Source organism: Miniopterus natalensis, chromosome 2, assembly GCF_054644295.1.
Source record: "Miniopterus natalensis isolate mMinNat1 chromosome 2, mMinNat1.hap1, whole genome shotgun sequence".
Lineage (NCBI taxonomy): Eukaryota > Metazoa > Chordata > Mammalia > Chiroptera > Miniopteridae > Miniopterus > Miniopterus natalensis.
The window spans coordinates 75,688,337-75,713,275 of record NC_142082.1 but is presented as its reverse complement, the minus strand read 5'-3'; the positions used below and the strand labels follow the sequence as shown (position 1 = coordinate 75,713,275).

The 24,939-nt window shown below is 35.4% G+C and overlaps 1 protein-coding gene and 1 pseudogene across 5 annotated transcripts in view; one reads left to right on the top strand and one right to left on the bottom strand.

The window, feature by feature from the left end:
* Nucleotides 1-24,939, top strand: part of CAB39L (calcium binding protein 39 like) — a 144,183-nt gene that overhangs the window by 50,656 nt on the left and 68,588 nt on the right. Inside the window, exon 3 of one of the 5 annotated variants that reach the window (XM_016205453.2) lies at nucleotides 9,958-10,091. The exons of the other annotated variants lie outside the window; for them this stretch is intronic. The gene's annotated coding sequence lies outside the window, so the exon portion shown is untranslated. The remainder of the gene's footprint in view (nucleotides 1-9,957; nucleotides 10,092-24,939) is intronic. 5 annotated transcript variants of the gene reach the window in all.
* Nucleotides 2,503-7,073, bottom strand: LOC107531348 (elongation factor 1-alpha 1 pseudogene; annotated as a pseudogene).

Here is a 24,939-nt window from a genome sequence, read left to right as displayed (position 1 = left end):
TTCTGGAGACTTCTCTTGTTCTTTCTTTTAGTACTTGTTTTTTTGTCTCCCTATTTGGGTTTGTTTCTGTGTATTAGGTAGGCATGATAGGACTCTCAGTCTTTTTGGATGGTCTCTGGTGCAGGCCAATGTCAGGTGCTGTTTGTGAGTGGCCCTGAGTACCCTGTTTGGGGCTATCAACAACCCCAGGCTTGAGGTTCCCTCTGTTGGGGCTGGGTATGTTTGGACATGACCAAGATGCCAAAGTCTTCTTTTCCAAGTCCCGGGTCCAGAAGCAGATCAGGCCAAGACTCAAAGCACTCTGAAGTCTGCCTCTGCCTGCAGGCTGATTAATCTGATTCTCTTAATGAGCCTCAGGCTGTAGAAAAACTCCACAGGGTGGGATGGCTGATTGTTATCAGTCTCTACTGAGCCTCAGGCTATAGAAACTCACCCGAGTAGGGTGAAGGTTTTCCAGCAGGGTGGGGCAATTGCTTCCCCCTCAGGCAAAAGATGCTTGGAAGGTAAGTGTCTGCCTCTGCAGCATGGGGAATGACTCAGCACAGGAATTTAGAGGGGTGCCCTCTGAGCTCTATCTCCAGAGCCCACGATCCTAGATTCTCCTCACACAGCTCCAGTCCACCCTGCCCTGCCTCTGCTGGAGCCCAAGGTGAGTGGCTGAACCCAAAACTTTGTGCCTTGGCTCTTTAAGAGGGTGCCTGCATTTCCAGCCATTTCTCCCTGGCAGGCAGAAACCATGCTACTTTTCACAGCCAGATGTTATGTAGCCACCTTTCTCAGTTCTGGTGCTCTTGGCTGGGAAGCCCAGCCTGGGGTTTAGGCCCCAGAGTCCTCAGTGGGAACCCCCCACAGCTGAAATATCCCTCCATACCCTCAACTGGTGCCTGTGGGAGCCCAGCTAGCCCTCCCATTCCTCCGTACTTCCTGCCAGTCTCTATGTGGTCTCCACTTTTCCTCCTTGGTTATGAGGGTGCTTCCCAGCTAGTCTTCAGTTGCAGTTGATTATTCAGGATGGTTTTTCTATATTTTAGTTGTAATTCCAGTTTGGTCCCAGGAGAGTGTCAGTGTAGTTTCTATTCAGTCTGCCGCCATCTTTAATCTCAGGTTGCTACCTTTTAAAAAAAAATGTCTCTGACAAAGTTTTTGAATATTGATCTCCAACCTCATGTTCCCCATAATTCCTGTGGCTCTTATTGCATGACTTTATATAGCATGGTGATTTTTAGGAACACCTATGTCATGTTGTAGCAAAACTGACTATGTATGTTAATTATAGATCATTTGAAAACCATACATGAATACAAGAAGAAAATAATCAACAGTGATCCAACATTAACATTTTGGTAATCTTTCTATGTCCATGTGAAAGGAGATGTTTATGTAAAAAATAGGATAAAGATTTGAGGCACGTATTTTTTTTACTAGGTTTAGCATCCTGGATTTTTCTAACTTGATATTTTTTGATAAGTATATTATTTCTTTAAATGTTTTTAAAGAACATGATCATCACATTCTGTCTGGATGAATGAACTACATTCAGCGTTTAGCAGGTGTGCTGAATCCCCTATGGCTGTGCTGGTTGTGTGAACAACTACTTTGTTTGGTCAGTGCTTATACCCTATATGTCCTTCATAGTATTCCAGGATGGTACTTTGTATATCTGTGATGTCTGTGGTGACTTCTCTTTCATTTCTGATTATTTTTATATGGGTGTTTTCTCTTTTTTCCTTAGTGAGTCTAGCCAGGGGTTTGTCAATTTTATTAATCTTTTCTTTCTTTTTCTCCAACTTCCAGCATTTATTTTTCCCCATAATTTGGATGCAATTAACTGTAGCAAGACAGTTCTCAATACTATTGAAGCCTCACTTTAGGTTCTTAACCTACCTCAGTATTTGTAAATGTGAACTCACATCCCAGTAAAATCAGAAAACTAAAATTTGACATACCAACAAATTTACTCAATATTGATGTAACTACAAAGTTCTATATGGTAACATGTGGACTTTAATATAACAGAATTTGGCCTTTATAAAGTAGTTTACACATAACAAAGTTACTGTTTATCTGTCCTAACCTACTTAGTATTATACCAACAGATCCCCTCCCATAGCTTTTACTGTGTAAACAGATGATTCCTCCCCTTCAGTGAAAAAAACCCCACAACAAAACCAAAGTTCCCACCCCCCAAAAAACAACCATTAGAATTATTCAATTCTAAAGTATCAGTAAATATAACACCAGAGATAGGTAACTCTGAAGTCTTCTACCTAAGTAGTATAACAGAAAGTTGCAGTGTTGACCAAAAGAACACACAGATTTCTCATTAAACTTTGTTTTAATGGGTCTCAAAATTCTGTGACAGATTTTTGGTCAAGTTGTTTCCACTAAAACATACTGATTTTAAAAACTAATAACTTAAAAACTGCCATACACACAAAAAAACATATGGTCCACAAAACATTCTCCTTTCCTTCTGAAGGTTTTACCATGCATTGTAATAATTTACCAGTCTTTTACTATTAAACTTAAATGGCCAATTGAGACAAACAGTTCTGAGACTGTTTTTCCACCACTAATTAAGACTGGGGTGGCAGGTATTGGAGATAATATTTCCTTAGCCTTCTGAGCTTTCTGGGCAGACTTGATGACTTTGCCAGCTCCAGCTGCCTTCTTCTCTACTGCTTTGATGACACCAACAGCAACTGTCTGTCTCATGTCATGAACAGCAAAACAGCCCAGAGGAAGGTAGTCAGAGAAGCTCTCAACACACATGGGCTTGCCAGGCACCATATCAATGATGGCAGCATCACCAGATTTCAAAAACTTAGGACCATCTTCCAGCTTTTTCCCAGAACAATGATCAATCTTCTACTAAAGCTCAGCAAATTTGCAAGTAATATAAGCTGTGTGACAGTCCAGTACAGGTGCATATCCAGCACTGATTTGGCCTGGATGGTTCAGGATAATCACCTGAGCTGTTAAGCCAGCTGCTTCCATTGGTGGATCATTTTTGCTGCCACCAGCCACACTGCTGTGACAAATATCTTTGAAAGACACGTTGTTGACATTGAAGCCCACATCGTCCCCAGGAAGAGCTTCACTCAAAGCTTCATGGTGCATTTCAACAGACTTTACTTTAGTTGTAACATTGACTGGAGCAAAGGTGACCACCATGCTGAGTTTGAGAACACCAGTCTCCACTCAGCCCCTCGGCCCACAGGGACAGTACCAATACCACCAATTTTGTAGACATCCTGGAGGGGGAGACACAGGGGCTTGTCAGCTGGACAAGTTGGTGGTAGGATGCAATCCAGAGCTTTAAGCAGGGTGGTTCCACTGGCATTGCCATCTTTACAGGTGACTTTCCATCCCTTGAACCAGGCATATTAGCACTTGGCTCCAGCATATTGTCACCATTCCAACTAGAAATTGGTACAAATGCTACTGTGTCAGAGTTGTAGCCAATTTTCTTAATGTAGGTGCTGACTTCTTTAACAATTTCCTCATATCTCTTCTGGCTATACAGTGGCTAGGTGGAATCCATTTTGTTAACACCAACAATCAGTTGTTTCATACCCAATGTGTAATCCAGAAGGGCATGTTCACGGGTCTGCCCATTCTTGGAGATAGCTGCTTCAAATTCACCGACATCAGCAGCAACAATCAGGGCAGCACAATCAGCCTGAGATGTGCCTGTAATCATGTTTTTGATGAAGTCTGTGTGTCCTGGGGGATCAATGATGGCTACATAATACTTGCTGGTCTCAAATTTCCACAGGGAGATATCAATGGTGATAACACGCTCACGTACAGCTTTCAGTTTACCCAAGACCCAGGCATACTTGAAGGAGCCCTTCCCCATCTCAGCAGCCTTCTTCTCAAATTTTTCGATGGTTCTTTTGTCTATCCCACATTTGTAGGTTAGATGGCCAGTAGTGGTAGTCTTGACGGAATCTATGTGTCCAGTGACAATGATGTTGATATGAGTCTTTTCCCATTTTGGGTTTGACTTAGTGGTGGTTTTCACGACACCTTTGTCCTCTCACGAGCCTGGGACAAAACCCTTGAACAGCTTCCTCTGCTAGTCCTATTAATCTTTTCAAAGAACCAGTTCTTCGTTGTATTAATTTTTTGTATAGTCTTTTTGTTTTCTATTTCATTCAATTCTGCTTTAGTTTTTATGATTCCCTTTCTTCTGCTGACTTTGGGTTGCTTTTGTTCTTCTTTTTCTAGTACTTTAAGATGTAATGTTAGGATCTTTACTTGGGATTTCTCATTTCTTGAGATAGGCCTGTAATGATATAAACTTCCCTCTTATTACTGCTTTCGCTGCATCCCAGAAGTTTTGATATGTTGTGTTGTCATTCTCATTTGTCTCTAAACATAATCTTTTCATCTCTCCTTTTATTTCTTCTTTAACCCAGTTATTTTTTAGTACTATGTTGTTTAATCTCCAGATATTTGTGGGTCTCTTTACTTTCTTTTTGCAGTTGATTTCTAATTTCAAGACATCCAGTTTAGAGAATATGCTTGGTATAATTTCAGTCTTCTTGAATTTGTTGAGGCTAGTTTTGTGGCCCAACATATGGTCTGTCCTTGAGAATGGTCCATGTGACTATAGGAGAATGTATAATCTGATGTTCTGGAATGAAAGACATTTTAAGCGTCAATTATGTCCATTTGGTCTAGTGTGTCATTTAAGGCCAATATTTCTTTATTGATTTTGTTTGGATGATCTGTCTCTAGCTGTCAATGGAGTGTTAAAGTCCCCAACTATGATTGTATTTTAATCTGTTTTTCTCTTTAGTTCTGTGAGTAGTTGCTTTATATATTTCTGTGCTCCTTGATTGGTGCATATATTTTAAGAAGTATTACGTTTCTTGATTAATGTCCCCTTTATCGTTATAAAATGACATCTTTATCTATTGTTATCTTTGTTATTTTGAAATTTACTTTGTCAGATATAAGTATGGCTACACCTGCCTTTCTGCGGATATTATTTGCTTGGAGAATCACTTTCCACCCTTTCACTTTGAATCTACCTTCATCTTTGCAGCTTAGATGTGTCCTGAAGGCAGCATGTGGTTGGGTTTTGTTTTTTATTCACTCTGATACTCTGTCTCTTTATTGGTGAATTCAGACCATTTACATTTAGGATAATTATTGATGTATGAGGATTCCCTATAGCCATTTTATCTTTTATTTTCTGGTAACTCTGTGCCTCCTTTGGTTCTTTTCCTTTGTGTTTCTGTCTGTTGTTTTTGTTTGGTGGTGTTCTATACTTCTTTCCCCTGCTTCCTCTTTTTTTTAAGCTATGTGTCTTAATTTGGGGGTTTTTGTGTGTGTTTACCATTAGGTTTATGAAAAGTAAAGTTGCATTATATAGTAGGTTTTTTTCCCTTTAAATGCATCTGATCTCCATCCTCCTTTGCCAGTTCAGACATTTACCCCCTCCCCTTCTATGTTTTTGTTGTCACAAATTATCCCTGTTTATGCTGTAAGTTTTTGGTGATCTTACTCGTAGTGTTGTGACCTTATGCTATTTGTTTCAGGTAGAATAACTCCCTTATTTCCTGCAATAGGGGTTTCATGGTGAGAAATCCCCTCAGCTTCTGTATGCCTAGAAAAGTCTTTATTTCTTTTTCATATTTAAAGGATAACTTTGTCGGATATATTATTCTTGGCTGGTAATTTCTCTCAGTCATTTGAACATTTGGTTCCACTCTCTTATGGCTAGTAAAGTTTTTGTTGAGATACTCTGGGGGATTTTCTTTGTAGGTCACTTCCTTCTTTTCCCTGGCTGCTTTGAGAATTTTTTCTTTGTCTTCAATTTTTGACAGTTTTAATACAATGCACCTTGGAGAGGACCTCTTTGGGTTGAGGTAATGAGGTGTCCTGAATTTGAGGATCTAGTTCTTTCCATAGGTTTGGGAAGTTCTCATCCACTATTTGTTTAAATAGACTCTCCATCCCCTTCTCCCTCTCTTCTTATGGAATGCCTAGTATTCTAATATTGCTTTTTCTAATAGAGTCAGATAGTTTTTGTAGAGCTCTTTCATTTTTCTTTATGCTCAAGTCTCTTTCTTCCCTCTGCATCATTTCTAGATTCCTATCTTTGATGTCACTAATTCTTTCCTCCATCTGATTGGCTCTTTTTCCTATGCTCACTCCTACTCTCCTTAATTTCATGCTTCATTTCCAGGATTTTTTATTGGTTCTTTTTTCAAAGTTTCATTCTCTTTGGTAAAGCACTTATTTTGTTCATTAATTTGTTTTCTGAATGTATTGAATTGCATGTCTATTTTCTCACATCTCGAGTTTTTCCAGAACTGCCATCTTAAATTCTCTGTCTTTTACATCACATATTTCCATGTGTTCCAGCTTGCTTTCTGGAGATTTTCTGTTTTCTTTTTGAGCTTCCTCATTACCGTAGTTATTCATGGTATTTGCTGGTCTCCGCTGTCTAGGCATCTGTGTGTTGTTGACCTTCTTGTAGCAGCATTCTCTGAAGAGGTATTTCTATTATTTTCCAATTGGTAGTGCAGAATCACAAGATTTTTACCTCTGAGACTTCTCAGAGCTGCCCTCGTCCACTTCCCTCAGATAGTACAGCCCCACTGCTTTGGGGTGGGGTTTGCTTTGCCCTCACCTTAATGGCAACCCCAGACCTCCAGGGGTTCCCCCCAACAGACCCCACCTGGGAACCATCAGAGAGGGAAACATTGCTTCTACTGCCATAGCTCTTGGTTTGCAGATAATGTGCTCTCAACCTGACACTAAGGGCAACTGGAGGCGAGTTTTGGGAGTCCAAGGGGTGGCAGGGCTCTGTGGCTTGTTTCTTTGTCTGAAACACCACCACAGGACAGCATACAGTGGACAGCTGTGGCAGAACCCCTATGCTTTGTCCTTGCCTGGGTTTCTCTGCTGGCTCAGCTGCTATTTGCACCACTCACCCTGCTGGGGAGCCCACTGGGAATCTCTGTTCCTCCTGGCCCATAGTACGGCCTGCTACCACCAGTTTCCTCCCCTCTCTGAGCCAGGCCGGTTGCCAGCTTCTGGCTGCAGGGCTGCATATGTGGCCATCTGGGCTCTCCTCCCTTTTTGCCTCCCCATTTACTCCAAGTTGCCCATTTTTAGATACTTCAATGTGCAGGTCTCTCAGGCATGCTTCTATATTGAGCAGGGGGTCCTTTGTTATGGTTTATCAACTTGCTGAAGTTTCAGGGGGAGAGGCAGCATGGGTCTCTCATGCCGCCATTCCTCTGACCAAGACCAGAGTATTCTTTTTAATTTTCAAGTATTAAGAGGGGTTTTTTAAAGAATATTTGCTTATTCCTTGAAAAAATTTTAAGTAACTTCTAATTTTATCATCTTGTGTTCAGAGGATGAAGCTTGTACCTTGTCTCCTTTGGTAATTTATTGGTTTCTTTGTGGTCTAATATAAGGTCACTTTTTGTTATTTCTTTGTATGCATCTTAAAAATGGTATTTAGCAGGTATCAAATATAAACTACATGCAATCATAGGTACTCAGTCTTATTATATATTTTAAATATCATGTCTTTATTTTGTGTCTTAGAATCATAGATAGATGTAGCATCTCCCAATTTTAAAGTTGCTTATGAAAATTAACCTTGTGGTTATTCTTAGGTACCTGCGCCCCCCCCCCCCCCACAAATTCTTTATTTCTTCAGTTATGCTGGAATTCTTAGTATAATCTTAGACTCAGGAAGCACTAGGCATCTGATTCCTTTTAGTGATTTGGCATAATCTCCATTTCTTTAAAAATAGGAAATAAAACTCTAGCCCTGGCCAGTGTGGTTGGGCATCGTTCTGTGCATGTAAAGGTTGCCATTTTGATTCCCAGTCAGAGCACATGCCTGGGTTGTGGGCTCAGTTCCTGGTAGTGGGTGTGCAGGAGGCAGCTAATTGATGTTTCATTCCCACATTGATGTTTCTCTCTCTCTCCCCCTCTCCTTTCCTCTCTCTCTAAAGATCAATAAAAATGTTTTTTAAAAAACCTCTAAATTCTAAAACAACTACTAATTGAAGGAATAATCGGCAGACTAATCTCTAGTCCTCTTTGGTGCCTATTTCTTAGGTGTTAAGATGCAAATTAGCTTATATTTAAATTTTAAAAATCTAAATGAACCAGATTAAGAAACAAATGTTTTTAAATAGAAAATATGTATATTAGGAAGTATATATTAAATGTATGATGTATAGATTAAGAAATAAATCAAGCTTTATTTGCTTATCTTTCTTAAGGATTGTAAACAACTATTTAAAGATATTTACCTTTCACTTTATTTAAGCTCATATTCTTAGAGATATTTTAGTTCTGCAGAGAGTAGGATTAAAATAATAATAGGGCTAATAACTAATTCCATCAGCTCTGTAATTGGGATGTCTGTCATCAGAAGAATCCAAGAATTTTTATTGGTAACACATAGTAGAAGACAGAGAACCCAAAAATCTTTGGAGCTAGGACAAAATACTTGAAAACAGGCTCCGAGTAGCATTCTCACAGATCCAGCATGTATTCTAAGCTGTATACATTGCCTCCTAATTCCAAAGACTCCTACAAATGCCACATAAGCTTGTCACCAACCATCTCACTCAGCTTTCTACCTAATTCCTCATTCCAAACCTTACAGAGAGATCCATAATTTCAAGATATTTTACTCTGTAATTATACATGTATAATAATGGAAAACAAAGTTTTTGTAGCCTTTAGCCTTGTAAATTTTCATTGAAGAGATATTATTCATCCTCACCAATGCTTATATGTGTGTATTGGGCGGGGGGAGACTTTCTAAACAAAATAATTACATTGGGTTTGCACATGAATGGTATAAACAGTTCGTTTTTTATTTATTTTAATCCTTACCTGCTTATTGATTTCAGGGAGTTGGGGAGGAGAGAGAGAGAAAAAAACATCAATGTGAGAGAGAAACATCTATCAGTTGCCATCCCATACGAACCCCTACTAGGGATTGAACCCTCAACCTATGTATCTTCCCTGACCAGGAATCAAACTGGAAACCTTTTGTTGTATGGGATGACACTACAACCAACTGAGCCACGCTGGCCAGGGTTAAGTTGTTCTATTTAATTATCTTTAGTGTCAATATTTTTTATGTTCTTTGTAGTTTCCCTTTTATAATTGCAGGTGTTAATTCTAAATTTCAAAATATACCCTATTTAAAAATACATTAATTTTTCACAAAATTACTCTTAAAATTAAATTATGAATACTCTAATTCTAAAATCTCCTTTTTAAATTTCAAAATTAAATTTTTTGCATATTTAAATTTCAAGATAAAATTTTTTGAGTACTTGCTACACTTTCTTATTATGATTGGGAATACCATCCTCCCTGAGAAACTAACCTATTAGCAGATAAATCTGTTATTATCACTATCACTATGCCTTTATTAGAAACCTTTATTTAAATTTTTAAACAAGATAGTCAGACCAGTTTAATCTGTTGACAAAACCCGTGCATGAACAAGTATAGGACTTAAAGGGAAAAAATGTGATGAGAAAAGTTTTTGTTTATCCCTAGATTCTTTTTTTGGCCAAGAATTAAATTTGCCTCAGCTTAATTTTCTTATACACCTTCTTGTGACATTGCAAGATTTGGAGAGAGGAAGAAAAAGAGGGCGCTATGACTCTGGTTATGTTTCTAAAAAGGGTGTTAGAGAGGGAGAAGAGAACACATAAGCAAGCTGGTTTGACCAGAAACAGAACTGCCTGTGACAGATTAAAAGACAAGCAACGCTTGGAATCTGAGAGCAAGCAAAGAGAGTGGAAATTTACAGCTGCCCTGTGTGAGTGTTCAAGCGATCATTTTCTGCTAACGTTTTCCGGTGGTAACTGTTACTCTTCAAAGAGAGAGGCAGAAAGTCAAGACGGGATTGTGGAAACTCTTTTCTCTGCCACGCTTTGGTAATAGGAATCTCCTGTTGAATGGAAGATAAAGGCTCCTTCATCTGAAGTCCTTTTAGTCGGAGAGAGAGCTGTCTTCAGCACCTCACCATGTGTCTACTTTTTGTTGCTTAGATGAGCCTGGGATTTCTATAACATTTGGTGAGTATCAACCAGGTTGTCTATACCAGTTCATAGAAATGGAATTGATATGGTAAACTTTAGTTTCAGTTAAGGTTTTACAGTTATTGCTTATATATTCATTTTAAATCATGTTGTTACCTTGTTTCTTTTTAAATGATAAACTGCTGTTACTAGGAGAGGTTTAAAAAAACAAAGACTAAAAAACAATACTCCTCTGTTGCCTAAGACACTTGAATCACTACCAACTATTCTCTGTTTGTGAAATATCTTATTTTGGAAATGGGCTTTATTTACAAAGAGTTTCCAAAAATAAAATAATGGAAGTATATAATTTTTCATGTTTCTCTTTCAACTTCGTGAAAATTCAAGTTATCTTTGTCTAGTGTCTAAAATATCAGTGTGATGTTTGGTTTTTTCAATTATTATAAATTACAGCATTCTCTCATTCAAGTGGTACATGACTTCTTGAAAGTTCTGTAATGAAAATAAAATTAGACAGTTTACATATCAGATTTACCATTTGATACAAAATTAATGCACATGGATTTTAAATTAAGGAACAATGCAGTTATTTTGTTCTTATAGCTGATACCAAGCTATCATATAATGTTTGTCCACTGGAGAACTAGGATAACCAGATGCATATATGTATGTAAGCAATAGAGCAGAAAAAAGAAAAAGAAACTCTTAAAATAGGTATTCACATTCTGATACAAACTTAACATAGGAGACTCTATGCAAATTTTATGTCATTTTAAAGTCATCAGTGGAAGGCATGTAATCATTCTTCTGTTGGAGGAAGGAAGTATATATTATTAGCTGCTAAAATGAGTCATTATGTAAAGATGCAGCATTCTAAGGAAAGTTTTTAATCTACTCTGTGCCAGCCTCAAAAACGTCTTATTGATTCAAGTGAGTTCTTTAAGACAGAACAACTTAGCTGAAATGAAAACTTCATCAGTCAGTAAACATATTAAAAGGATTTGTACCCTAGATGTAATATAAAATGGCTGTACTTTCTCTAATATTTCCTTTATGTGTACAGAAACCAGTAGAACAGGTTTTGTTTTGTGGAATTTATTTTATTTATTTATTTATTTATTTATTTATTTATTTATCTGTTGATCTATGTATAATAAGAAACTCAGCTGGTCTGTGGAAACCTTTTCTGGACCAGTATCTTATACTTATAGTCAAAAGTAAATAAAATAGAGATAATATCACAAACCAACTTTTACTTCTTTACAGAATTTCCCACACTCAATCCTTCTTGAACTGATGGAGGACTGGCACACAGCTTCACAATCTTCAAAATAGTTTTTATTTTAAACTAGTAATTCATTGTTATTATGTTAGTGGCACCATTTCTCAAGCTCAGATCGAAATAAAGAATACGTCATCCCCAGTTTACAAATGTTTTGTACTTGAAAAGTTTATTTGTGAGTTGGTTGTTGGGAATTTGGCTTCCATCTTCCCTGGGAAACAATTTAATAAATTATTGTTTGGCTTTTATTATAGCCTAAGAATATATTTTACTCACAGAGTAGCAAAACCATTGCCATCCTGAAAAATATTAGAAAATCAGTTCTAGTGATGAAACTAAATATAAAAACAATTATGTTGTATAAAACATCTTTATCCTAAATATTAATGCTTAAAGTAAAGCAAGTTTACTAAGAGATGGATGGGTATTTAGAAGAATGTTTATAAATAGGATTTCTGGGTACTTTTAAGAGCTTTCAAGATTGATTGCACTGTTTATGAGATCTAAGCTCACGTTAAAATCAGTGATTATTCTTTTCCTCGCTATAGGAATATTTTTTCTTTCTTTTTTAAAAAAATATGTCTTTATTGATTTCATAGAGAGGAAGGGTCAGGGGGAGAAAGTGACAGAAACATCAATGATGAGAGAGTCATTGATCGGCTGCTTCCTGCATGCCCCCCACTGGGGATCAAGCCCGACACCCAGGCATGTGCCCCCACTGGGAATCGAACCTCAATCTCTCGGATCCTAGGTCAATGCTCAACTGCTGAGTCATACCAGCCGGGTGCTACAGGAATATCTCTAACCACTGCTTTTATGCTTATCATTCATTTCTGAGGTCTAGCCCAGTGTCTGACACATAAGTAGGTACCTAATAAATAGTTACTAGATGAAAACTAAACTCTTTATTTTGTTCACACAAAAAATGGAACTGAGTAATTTTTCCAAAGTATCCTGAAAAGGAAAAGGGTTTTAGGGCACACAGTTTTCATTATGAGAGAGATGACCTGACAAGAACTGATTGAATTGTGAGACTCTAACAAAGCATTGGTAGTACAGAATAGGTCTGTTAGGGGAAAAAGAAAAGACCATAGTATAACTTGGTGGAAATCCTGAATGAGGAGGAATGCTGATGAGGGAAGGCAATTTACCAACTAGGTATCTTGAGTACATAAGACATTGTGAAAAAGGTGTCAACTTTAAAAGAATTTTGTATTTGCTTATGTGTACCATGACCCATAATAAGAAATGTGGCCTATTTGGAAATTCCAGTTAAGTTGCAAATTAAGGTTAGTTACACTGGCCCTAAAAGTTCCTCTGAAGTGCCAAAATATAAAATTTTTAAATTACTAATGCAATGAACAGATGTAAAAAACAATAACAAAATAAATAATACAATGAATGCAGATTACGCTTATATGATTCTTAGAGATAGAAAAACTTTTCCACTTGATTCAAAAACACTTTCTTTAATTTTTTTAAAATTAAAATAAACCTACCACTACATTAAAACATTTCAGAACAGTTCAGGAATTACCATTATTTTATGTGGCAAATTATTTAAAAACTAATGATTTTGAGTAGTCCTAAATGGCATATAATAGGTGCTTAATAAATATTTATTGGATGATTGAATAAAATAAGAAGGTGGAGTCGTTTAGACAGTTTTTCATTTCTGAAATATGGATGTCTGTGTTTACATATACATGTACATATATATTAAAATGTGGCTTAACGATAATATTTACTGATGTTTCTTTAGCAAGAAAAAAAAGCTATTAAAACGATATTGGCATGCTTTTTTTTTTATGATCCTATTTAGTATTCCATCGGTAATTAAAATAATTGGTTTAAACTGAAATCTTTACTGCTTGTAAATGAGATAATATACTTTTCAGTTTTGTGACTTATATGTCTTAAATTTCTAGCAGAAACTCATTTAGGCTCTTCTAGCTTTGGAAGTATGAAAGGCTATATTAACCTACCCAGCCAGAAAAACTACACACCTGGAAGTCTATAGGGTACAAGCTATCTTCAGCTAAGTTACTTTCATCTCTATTCTCACTTGTTAATGTTTTTATAGATTGACAGTTCATAGACAGGCACAGGGGCTTACTGAAGCTAATGAAATAGTTATATTTCCCACTATAATCAAAAACCTTGTCTTAATACCAATAACAGTATCTAATCAAAATTTGGTGATTATTATGTATAATATGTATGTACTTAAAGGAAAAACTAAAAAAAAAGTGAATTTTGAATTTCCCTTGATAATTCTGTTATGAAGAAAATAACCATTGTTTGATTATAGTTACTAGTTTTTGAGAATACTAACCTAGCTTCAGATCTCAGCTATAAATTGAGATTGTGAAATTTGAATATAAAATATCATTTATTGACAGTCATTAACAGCTAATAGATGTAGAAAATTTTAGCTTCAACAAATGACTGGAGTTGTCAACAGAAATGTTACTACAAACCTAATGAATGAAGTTACTAGTTGTTTTTTCTGGAAAAGTAACCTAGAAGGTTATTTATGTATAACAATAAACAAATTAGTAATTCTATGTCTTTGTAACTTCATATACTAATTCTATTTTAAAATTATTTCAGTGATTACAATAAAGGAGCAGTTCCCAAGGACATGGCTTTCTCTTATAAAAGAGTTTTTATTCTGATGTAAGCCTGATCAAGGCTTCCAGATGAATGAGGATGCCTACAAAACATTTTACAGGTTTTCAATTTCTATGTAAATTTGTCATATTTAGAAAATGTATCTCCTTCAAACTCTTTTTTTAAAAAAATATATCTTTATTGATTTCAGAGAGAGGAAGGAAGAGGGAAAGAGAGAGAAACATCAATGATGTGAGAGAGTCATTGACCGGCTGCCTCCTGCAGGGCCCGTGCTGGGGATTGAGCCTGCAGCCCAGGCATGTGCCCTGACCAGGAATCAAACCGCGGTCTCCTGGGTACTAGGTCGATGCTCAACCGCTGAGCCACTCCTGGCCAGGCATCCCTCAAACTCTTAATAAAACGTATAAAAACAAAATAATTCTTAGTCATTTTCAACAGAGAAAAAGGATAATCAATGAAAGTCCTCATTTATACTTTATTTTCTATTGATTCTCATTTATTTCTATAGGTATTCAAGTACAAAGTTCAGTTGTGATGCCTTCTAATGATAATTAGGATGTGTATTTTAAAATGGGATGATTGAAGGATAGAAGACATTGATTGGAAGAAACTTTGAATATGCTTTATAATGGATTTGGTGTTATACGTAACTAGAATGATATGCTTTGTGCTTTGTAATTTATTATCTCTGTGAAGGCAATTCTGAAGTATGATTTTGGGGTTGGAGAGAGAGAGACCTACCTAAATACAGTAGAACTTTTAGGTACCCATTTTTTAATTTTAAATTTATATTTAATCAGATTTACCCATTTTAAGAAAACAGTTCATTGAATATTAACTAACATATACACTTATGTAAGCTTCATCCCATTAAAAAAAGTGAGTCTTATAGGCCTGATCATTTGCCATAGATGCACTTTTGATTGCATTATTTCTCTCTGTTGAGTCCTATTTGGAATACAGATAAAAGAATGGTAATTCCTGAACTTTTCTGAATTTTTTCATGTGATGGCAAGTTCTTTTTTTCTTTTCTTTTCCTTTATTTTAGTTTAAGAGGTACCTGTGCCTTCAGTTTAAAATAGCAAACTCAAAGAAAGAATTTTGGAAATGTTCCTGTCTTACTCATTGTTGATTATAAAATAAACTTAAGTAAAAGGAAAGAAGGCTCATTTCTGAATTTGCTTTCTTACAGTGAGTTAGCAGTTTGGTTATACTTTTTATGATTTACCTATGGAAATCTTGAAATTTTTTTTGTCTTCCTAGATAAATTTCCCAGTCCTTTAAACTTCTGTGAAATCCTTTGAAATTAGAACTGTTATTGAACAGCACAGTTGGAGATTAAACATAAAGGCCTAGAAATGCTCATTAGCCTCCTGCAGATAGACATTTACTCCCCTTTAAAACATTTTAAGGGATAACAATGAGGGCGTTTAATGCTCCAAATGGGTTCTTGTAGCTTCCCTTTCTCTCTTCCCCTTCAAACACTTCTCTCCACTTATGTCACTGAACATATTCAGATGACTCACTCAAGTGATTGATTTTGGGCCATCTTTAATGGCATTCAGAGTTAAAAAACAAGAAATATTTTACTGTGTATTAGGAAAGGGAATGCTGCCAAAATTCACTACAAAATCTACGGGGACTTAGTTCCCTGGGAGCAGAGCAGAATGATCTTTTTTGGCTTTTTCTCCAGAATCTGAGCCAAGTACTACTCTTGATGAAATTTCATAGCCAAAGTACCAGAAATCATATTTGTTTGACTGATGCTTTGAAAAGACATACTGATCAGATACTCCACAGTTTGAATTTTTTAAGAAAGCTTATTTAATCATTAAAAATATCATTTATGAGGTATTTCCATTATAAAAGCATTTGCATGATTTATTAAGCAAAGTTTGGAAAAAACAGAAAATTTGAAGGAAGAAAATATCCATAGCCAATAATCCAGAAATGCAATCACTGTGTGTTTTTGTTTTGTTTTTTAAGTAATTTTTAAAAAATATATCTTTATTGACTTCAGAGAGAGGAAGGGAGAGGGAGAGAGAGAGTTGAAACATCAATGATGAGAGAGTCATTGATCAGATGCCACCTGCACTCCCCTGACTGGGGATCGAGCCTGCAACCCGGGCATGTGCCCTGACCAGGAATCGAACCATTATCTCCTGGATCCTAGGTTGACGTTCAACCGCTGAGCCAAGCCGCCCTGGCCACTGTGTGTTTTAAAATTATTTTTTCTATGCATAGGTTTTGTCTATTTGTGTTCTTGTTTGCCTTTACATAGTTGTAGTTATACTCTATAATGTAAGATGCTGTTTTTAACATTTCCATTTTTTAAATGCTTTGTAAACATTTTCATAGCCATATACTGTATTTTATCAAACTTAAAGCCATTGGTTATAAGGCATATACTTTATGTACCTCTAAGAAAGGAAAACAAAGCTGTCAGTTACTATAAGGTCCCATTAATTGTTAAGGAGCAGAATTGTTACTAAGTCAGAGGTTGTGAACATTTAATGTTTCTAGATCTGTTACTGGGGAGATGATGAAGAGACCTTGGTTCTTATCTTCTTGAGGGAAAGATTTCAATCAAGAGACAAAGTGTAGAAGAGCAAGCAAGAACTCATTGGCTACAACAAAAACATACTTAGGGTGGTGAAACAAGGTGCATAGAAGAAGTAACAGGAAAGCCTAGACTGGGCTGCTTTGGCTCACTGAAAAGTCAGACAGAAGGGGGCCTTAGAGACAGGTTCAGGGGGTTATCCCGGGACTAGCTGCCACTGCCCATTGCGCCCCTGGTTGTAAGTCTTGTGGGGTCCCCTCGGAGGGATAGAGGGATGGAGATGGCACTGGTATGCTCCCTGGGTCCATTGTCCTGAGCGTGTGTATCTCTTTCTTGCAAGTAGAAATCCTAGGGGAAGTCTCAGAGGAGTGGCTCAATGGAATATTCATCAGCTTTCCAGGTGTGCACTTTTAGGGTTGTGGTCTCCACTGACTGGTTGGTGCCAAGGCAGGGGGGCACTAGTCAATGTAGCTGGTCCCGAGGTAGCCACGGTGTCACTTGTCCAGTTTTGCTGCTTTTCTGGGCCTGGAACTGAAATACAACTGAGGCCTAGATGTTATCTTTAAGGAGGAAAAGGTCAGGGGGCTCTAAACCACATAACGAGCTATGTGAAAAGTCAGGAGGTCCAAACTGCATTATCAGCAATAGGCTAGGGGAGGATAGGTTACCCTGAGGGTGAGGTTTCTGTTTTCCCAGTTTTCCCCTTGGTAGGCATCAGAGGCATTTTGTCTTGGCGAATTTCTATACCTGGCCCATCGTCCTTGCTCTGCTCGTGTCTGCCTGACTACCTATATAACAGATCCATTTTACTATAGTACTGTCTAATTTATTTTCCCACCAGTAAGAAAACAGGGCCTGTTGCATCTGACCGTCAGTAGAATTGAATTTTCATTAAACAACAACAAAAAACTTTTTATATGATAGACAAAGTAGTCTTTCACTTTGACTTTGCTTTTTTTTTTTCATTATAGAGAATAAACACATTTACTGTGTTTAACTGTATTTTCTCCTTTGTGATTTTTTCCATTATCTATATATTATTTCCTTAATAATTTCCTTTACTCATCTTAAGAGATCTCCTTTTATAATGATATTAGCCTTCTAGCTTTTATATTCTTATCTCAGAATTTCTCTTATTTGTTATTTGTCTGTAATTTTATTTCATCCTTAAAAATTCAAAAATTTTATTAGATTTGTAGCATATTTATATCGACTCTGATTTGTCAATCTTTCTCTTTGAGATTATTTTATTACTTCTAAAATTAGAGAAATAATTTTACATCAAGAAATTTAAAAGCCACTTATGTTAACATCTCTATGTGGGCTCTTATGTTCTGTTGGTCTGTGTGTTTGCGTGTGTGTGCCAGTTTTTACTTATAGTACTTCATAACATTTTTTATTTCATTTCCTCCTAAGTAATCTTTCTTTTTAAAATTTGTTGTCCTTGCTTTTTGGTATGCCTAGTTGAGTTACCAAAAATGTTTTTTGGACTTGTGATTGGAATTGTATCAAACCAAAGACTTGCAGAATAATTTACATTTTAATAACATTCAGTTTTTCTATTCAAAACAAGATAGGTTTTTCTACTCAGATATTTTCTAGCTTAGTTATGTTTGTTTTTCCTCAAACCTCTATTGTTTCGGGAAAGAAGAAAAGTACTCATAATAAATAATGCAGAAAAACACCAAGATGGAAAAATTTTAAATGTATTAGAAATTTAATAATTCGGATAATGCCATTAACATTAGCTGAACCACAGTCCAGAAATCATTCTCTGTATATATACAGTTTAAAAGATGGCTTGCTGAAGGATTGAATAGATAAATAAATAGATCTTGTATATCTTTAAAAGCATGTCTTTCATTTGTTAGTTTTCTACTTTAGGAACAAGTACTTATCCTTATTTTGGATTATCATTGTCAATTTTCCACAGTGATAGATTCTTTTATAACTTTTAATTTTGCAATAACTATAGATTCACATGCAGTTATAAGAAACAATACAAAGAGATTCCGTATACCCTTCATCCAGTTTCCCCCATAATGACATCTTGCATAACTATAGTACAGTATCAGGAGAAAATTGACATTGATAACAATTTACAGACCTTATTTAGATTTCATTAATTTTATATGCATTCATTTTACATGTGTGTATATTTAATTCTTTTGCAGTTTTATCATATGTGTAGATTCATGTGAACATCACCACAATCAAAATACAGAACAGTTCCATTATAAGGATCTCTTCTACACTTTCTTGCCACAGTGACCTCCCATTCTCATCCCTTCCATAACAGTCCTTGACAACCATTGTTCTCCATCTTTATGATTTTAACATTTTAAGAATATGGAATGGAATCATTCAACATATAACTTTTTCAGATTGTGTTTTTTTCATTCACCATAATTCCCTTGAGATCTAAGTAGCTGAATATAGCAATAGTTTGTTTCTTTTTATTGCTGAGTTGAAGTCCATGATATGGATGTATCACAATTGAACCATTGGTCCTTTGAAGGACATCTGGGTAGTTTCCAAATTTTTGCTATTACAAATAATGCTGCTGTGAAAATTTGTGTACAGGTTTTAGTGTGAAAATAATTTTTCATTTCTCTGTGATCAGAGTGGGTTGTAAGGTGGTCACATGTGTAAGAAACTGCCATATTCTTTTTTAGAGCTGCTATGCCATTTTACGTTCCCACCAGCAGTGTATGAGTAACCTAGTTTCTTTGCATCCTTACCAGCATTTCACTGTTTTTTTATTTTAGTCATTTTCAGATGTGTGTAATAATATCTCATTATGGTTTTAATTTATATTACCCTAATGGTTAATGATGTTGAACAAGTTTTCACGTGCTTATTTGCTATCTGTATATCTTCTTTGGTGAACTGTCTGTTCATATCTTTTGTCCATTTTCTAATTGGATAATTGGTTATTTTACTGTTGAGTTTTGAGAATTCTTTAGATATTCTAATTACAGGGGGTTTGTGGGGGTTTTTTATATGCCTTGGTTTTGTGGGCTTTAAATATGGTATAATAATATACTTTTATATTTAACTTTTTAAAGTTTTGTAGTTTTTTCAAGTAGAGATCTGGTATAGCTATCGTATGCATTTAGTTGTCAGTGTGAATGGGATATGTTTTTCATTATATTTTTCTAACTGGTATTGCTTATGTATGAAAACTAGTAGTTAATGTATATTTATCATGTATTCGACTACTTTACTCAACTCTTATTAAATCCAAACTTATTTTAGTTGTTCATCTTAGGTTTTTAAAGTATATAATCATATTGTCTATGAATTGCAATTTTGTCACATCCTTCCCAGATTTTGTATAAATTTTTGTTTTATATTTTAATGCATTGAACAGAACATATAATAATGAGAGTGTGATAGTAATGCTTTTTGTGTCTCTTTTCAGTGATAAAGCCTCCATTAACAATGGTTTTTTAAATTCAGCTGAAATTTATATATCTCTCTATATTTTTATTTTTATTGACAAGAATTGTAATTAGGATCTACATTGAACATATTTTAACTGAAAATAATTTAAACTACTTTTCTAGTAACTCCTGTTCCCATTTCTATCAGTAGCTTTTCTAAACTTTTTTCTCTTAAAGTTCCTACCATACTCCCCTGCTCTTTATCTCCCTTCAGCAGTGACTTGTTCTACTTAGCAGAGAAAATCATGGTCACAGAATAAAAATAGATATATAATATAGTCTTTATTTTACCCAACATGTATAAAATGTTATTCAGTTTATAAAGGAAATGGACATATATGTTTATTATATATTATATGTAATCTATAAATATATGTCCTATTTACAATAATAATTAGATAATACAATACACTATATAAAGGGTGGGGAAAAGTAGGTTTCTAGTTCATATGGAAAAATAATACAATAATTAATAAATAATAATACAAGAATAAACTGTTTCAATAAACTCACAACTGTAAACCTACATTTGCCCCCCCTCCCCGTATTTATATAAAATCTACACCACACTCACATATAAAAACTTCGTATTGTCTTGTATTCATGTTGTAATATTGCTGGCCATATATTTATGCATCTCTTTACTCTGAACATTTTTGTGCCATTTTGTTTTACTTATGTCCCTTGCTAGTTTATAGCTGAATTGTGTGTTTGTGTACGCCTCTTGATATTTTTAGTAGTAGAATTTAACACATTTGCATATATTATAATTACTGATGTTTGCTTTTATCCCTTCCATATTGTTTCATATTCTCTAATTACTATTTGCTTGTTCTTTTCTTTTTCCACTCCTGATTCTTACTGATTCAGTCAAATTTTTTTTGTTTCTTTTCCTCCCCTTTTGGTATTTGAAAGTTCTGCCTCTTACATCTGTTGTTATTCCTTGAACAGAGTACAAAATCTATAAAAGAATTTTACTTATTTGTATTATTCCAGGTTATTATTATTGTTATTTTCTGTTACATTTTGCCTCTATCAAAATACTTTAGGAATACTTTTTTAACAATGGTATTAAGCATCAAAGACTTATCAGCCTTGATTTAGACTTAACTTAAATTTTATCAGTTTCTTTGCTCAACTCCATGTCTTTTTCAACATTTTTATTTTCCTGTTTCTCTGTTCTCTTCCTGTAGCCCCTCTCCATTTCCAGGCTTAGGTAATTTCACTTTGTTCTCACAAGAACATAACATTTTGACAGAGTATAGAACTCTAGATTAAAAATATTTTCCTCTAGAAACATGTAAACAGTGTTTCACTGTTTTTTAACATTTGATTTCAAGTTTCTTCTTTATAAAGGCCAGTTCTTAGGTGCTACACTGGATTTTCCCCCCTTTGGAAGTTTGTAGGATTTCTCTTTAGTGTTAGAGTTCAGAAATTTTTTAATGTTCTTGGAGTGGGCATTTTCGAATTCCTCTTGTATAACTGTTAGTTTACATAAATCTGAAGACATGTGCCATTGTTCAGCTCAAGGAAACTTTTTTTCTTCACTGATTTATTTATTACTCTCTCTTGCTCAACTATCTCTGGTTTTTTCCTTTAAGAATTTCTATTCTATCAATATTGGCTCTCCAGCTCTATCCTGTATATTTCTAACCTTTCTCTGAATGGGTTCTTCTTTGTTTTTATTTGGTTTACTCTCCTTTTCAGGAGATTTCCATGGCTTGTCTTCAATTTGCTTTTTGTTTTTCAATTCTATACCATTCTGCCAGTCAGCTATTTTACTGCATTTTTAGTTTTGCCGGCTTTTAGTTTTAAGAAACTTTTTTTGTTCACTGTTTACTTCTTTTGCATAGCAGCCTGTTCTTATTTTATGGACATGATAGCATATCATATTTTGGGGGAGATATTAAATTTTTTTTCTTGTTTTAATTCTTTTCTTTTCCTTTTCCCCAGGGATTTGCTTTGTTTATGTTGCATTTGCTTGACTCCCCTCAAATGCCTGATGATTCTTGATTGTGATTTATATTTTTAAGCAAAGGACTATATTAATTAGCATTGGGAGGTGGTATGGCTTTCTTCAACTACCTAAAAAAAATGGGCCAAGTATAGAAATAGGAAATTTAAAAGAAAGGAAAAAGAAAGTTTAAAAGCCAAGTAAGTATATGAAAAAATGTTCATTCTTGTTAGTAATTGTAAACTACAAATTAAAATAATAATAGGGTAACCTTTTATAACTGTCACATTGGCAAAAAAATTACATTCTGATAGTTGCAACTGTTGGGAAGGATAAAGCACAATTGGGACTCAGGCCAGTGAGAATATAATTAGTATAACAACTGAGGAAAGCAATGTGGCCATTTCTAGTAAAGATGATGATGCTGTTTGTGCCCTTTGAATGCATATTAGAGCAGTGTTTTTGAAACTTTAGCTTTTAACTCATTACCAGGCACTGAAATCAGTTTAACAGATAATGATCAGTACTTTTTTTTTAAATGATGTAGGATAGAAGAGGTAGAATAGAATGGAAAATATCCAGAGGGTAGGTATTGTTTCATGAAACTCTTATATAATCATTTATACATTACTTGTTCTAGGTCATAATGTCAAATGCATTCCTTACTACAAATCACTCTAAAAAAAGGGTAAAACCACTGCCCTAGAGAAATTCTCATACAAATGTACAAGTAGACATGCAAAAGAATCTGTATTACAGTCATGTTTGTAACAGTAAGCAATTGAAAACAATTAGAACTCAGAGAATTGGTAAATAAATTGTGATATAGTCATATAATGGGATGTTATACAGCAGGTAAGATGAATAAATTAGAGATTTTATGTATCATTACAAATAAATCCATAATGTTGAGGAAGGAAAAAGGAACTAATGGTATGATACCATTTATCTAAAGCTAAAGCATACACAACAATATCACATATTGTCTATAAATGTTAGTTAAAATGTGAAAACATATATAGGAAGGATAAGTGATAAATAGGCACAGTATGAGCAGGTTGCTTCAGTTGTTTTTGTTTTTTAGGCTAGGTGGTAAATATAGAAAAATGCATTACATTGTTCTTTATTTCTTCCGTATATCCCAAATATTTTATTTATTTATTTATTTATTTATTTATTTATTTATTTATTTATCTATTTATTTATTTATTTATTTATTTTAATCCTCACCAGAGGATATTTTTTCCATTGCTTTTTAGAGAGAGTGGATGGAAGGGCGAGAGAGAGAGAGAGAGATGGCGGGGAGAGGGAGAGAGAAACATTGATGTGAGAGAGACACATCAACTGGTTGCACATGCCCCTACCAGGGGCAGGGGATTGAGCCTGCAATCAAGGTATATGCCCTTAGCCAGAATCCAACCCGGGACCCTTCAGTTCACAGGCCGACGCTCTAACCACTGAGCGAAACTGGCTGGGGCCCAAATATTTTATTTAAACTAAGTTAAATGAAAATGCATAGGCAGAAATGTCCTGTTGAAGCATTTTGATTATCTTGACCTTGTCATAATCCATTTGTGAGTCAATTGCTATAGCCAAGGCAGTGGAGGAAATACTCTGACCACATCTGGGTCCTGTTCCCATCCTTTTGGTAGGGTGGGGTGGGAAGTGGAATAGACCTGTCTCATCACCAGAACAAACAGTGACCAGATAGCTACCAGAGATTTTCTTTTTGTTTCACTTTTCTGGTTCAGTTGTTTCCATCCTTATTTTCTTGGAGATTTTGGGGGCAGTTTCCTTTTTAACTTATTTAGTTGAATTCTTATTTATTTTTATTCCCATAGGGATTAATTATAATTGTAGATTCTCACCCTCCCACATGTCCTCCCAACAATATCAAGGCTCCCTCTCAAGAACTATATCTGATTTTTAGCACTTATTTTGTTGAATCCTTGTGGGCTTGATTCCATCTCATCTTTTTGTAATTTTTTAGTAACTGTACACAATTTATTAATACATAAATATATTGGCTGGAGATTTAATTATGAGGTTATAGACTTTCCCCCTCAGAACTCTGTAGATTGTTTCCATGGTCCTGACATTTAGTTTTATGGAAGTCTAAAGATGACTTAATTTTTATCCATTTTTAAAGGTCATTTTGTAGGAATGAGCTCTAAAAGAGAAATGTTTGTTTCTTTTAAAAGCCATAAGACACTTGGGGGTCTCATCATTTATCTCAGTGAGAAAAATCCTTTAAATGACCATGTTTAATCTTTTTTCTGCCCAAGCTGTTATATCTTGTTATATCTTTGAGTATTGCTTCTGCTCCATTTTTCAGTTCCTTTTGTTTTGTTACTGGCTTCCTTCACCTCTCCCTATTGTTGTAACAACCTGTTTTGTTGTTGTTGTTTTAAATACATCTTTTTTATTTCAAAGAGAGGAAGGCAGAGGGAGAGAGAGAGTTGAAACATCAATGATGAGAGAATTGTCATTGATCAGCTGCCTCCTGCACACCCCCGACTGGGGCTCGAGCCCACAACCCGGGCATGTGTCCTGACTGGGAATCGAACCTTGATCTCCTGAATCCTACATCGATGCTCAACTGCTAAGCCATGCCCAGCCAGGCAACCTGTTTTTATTGGATAACACTTTATCTTCTCCATAGCTCGATAATACATAATATACTGTCCATCTCTCTCTCTCTCTCTCTCTCTCTCTCTCTCTCTCTCTCTCTCTCTCTCTCTCTCTCTCTCTATATATATATATATATATATATATATAGTGTATGTGTACACACACACACACACACTTAGTATCTTTTCTTCATCATTTTAGTTTCTTTCACCTTTTCTAGCATTCTGGCTAAACTCTGTGTGTGTCTGTCCTCCACTGCATTTTGAGCCCTCTGAGACTTACTCATTTTGAATATCATAATTCAATACCTGGCACATTATAGGTGTTCAGTAAATATTTTCTGAATGAATAAATATAGATCTACTAATTTTGTATCT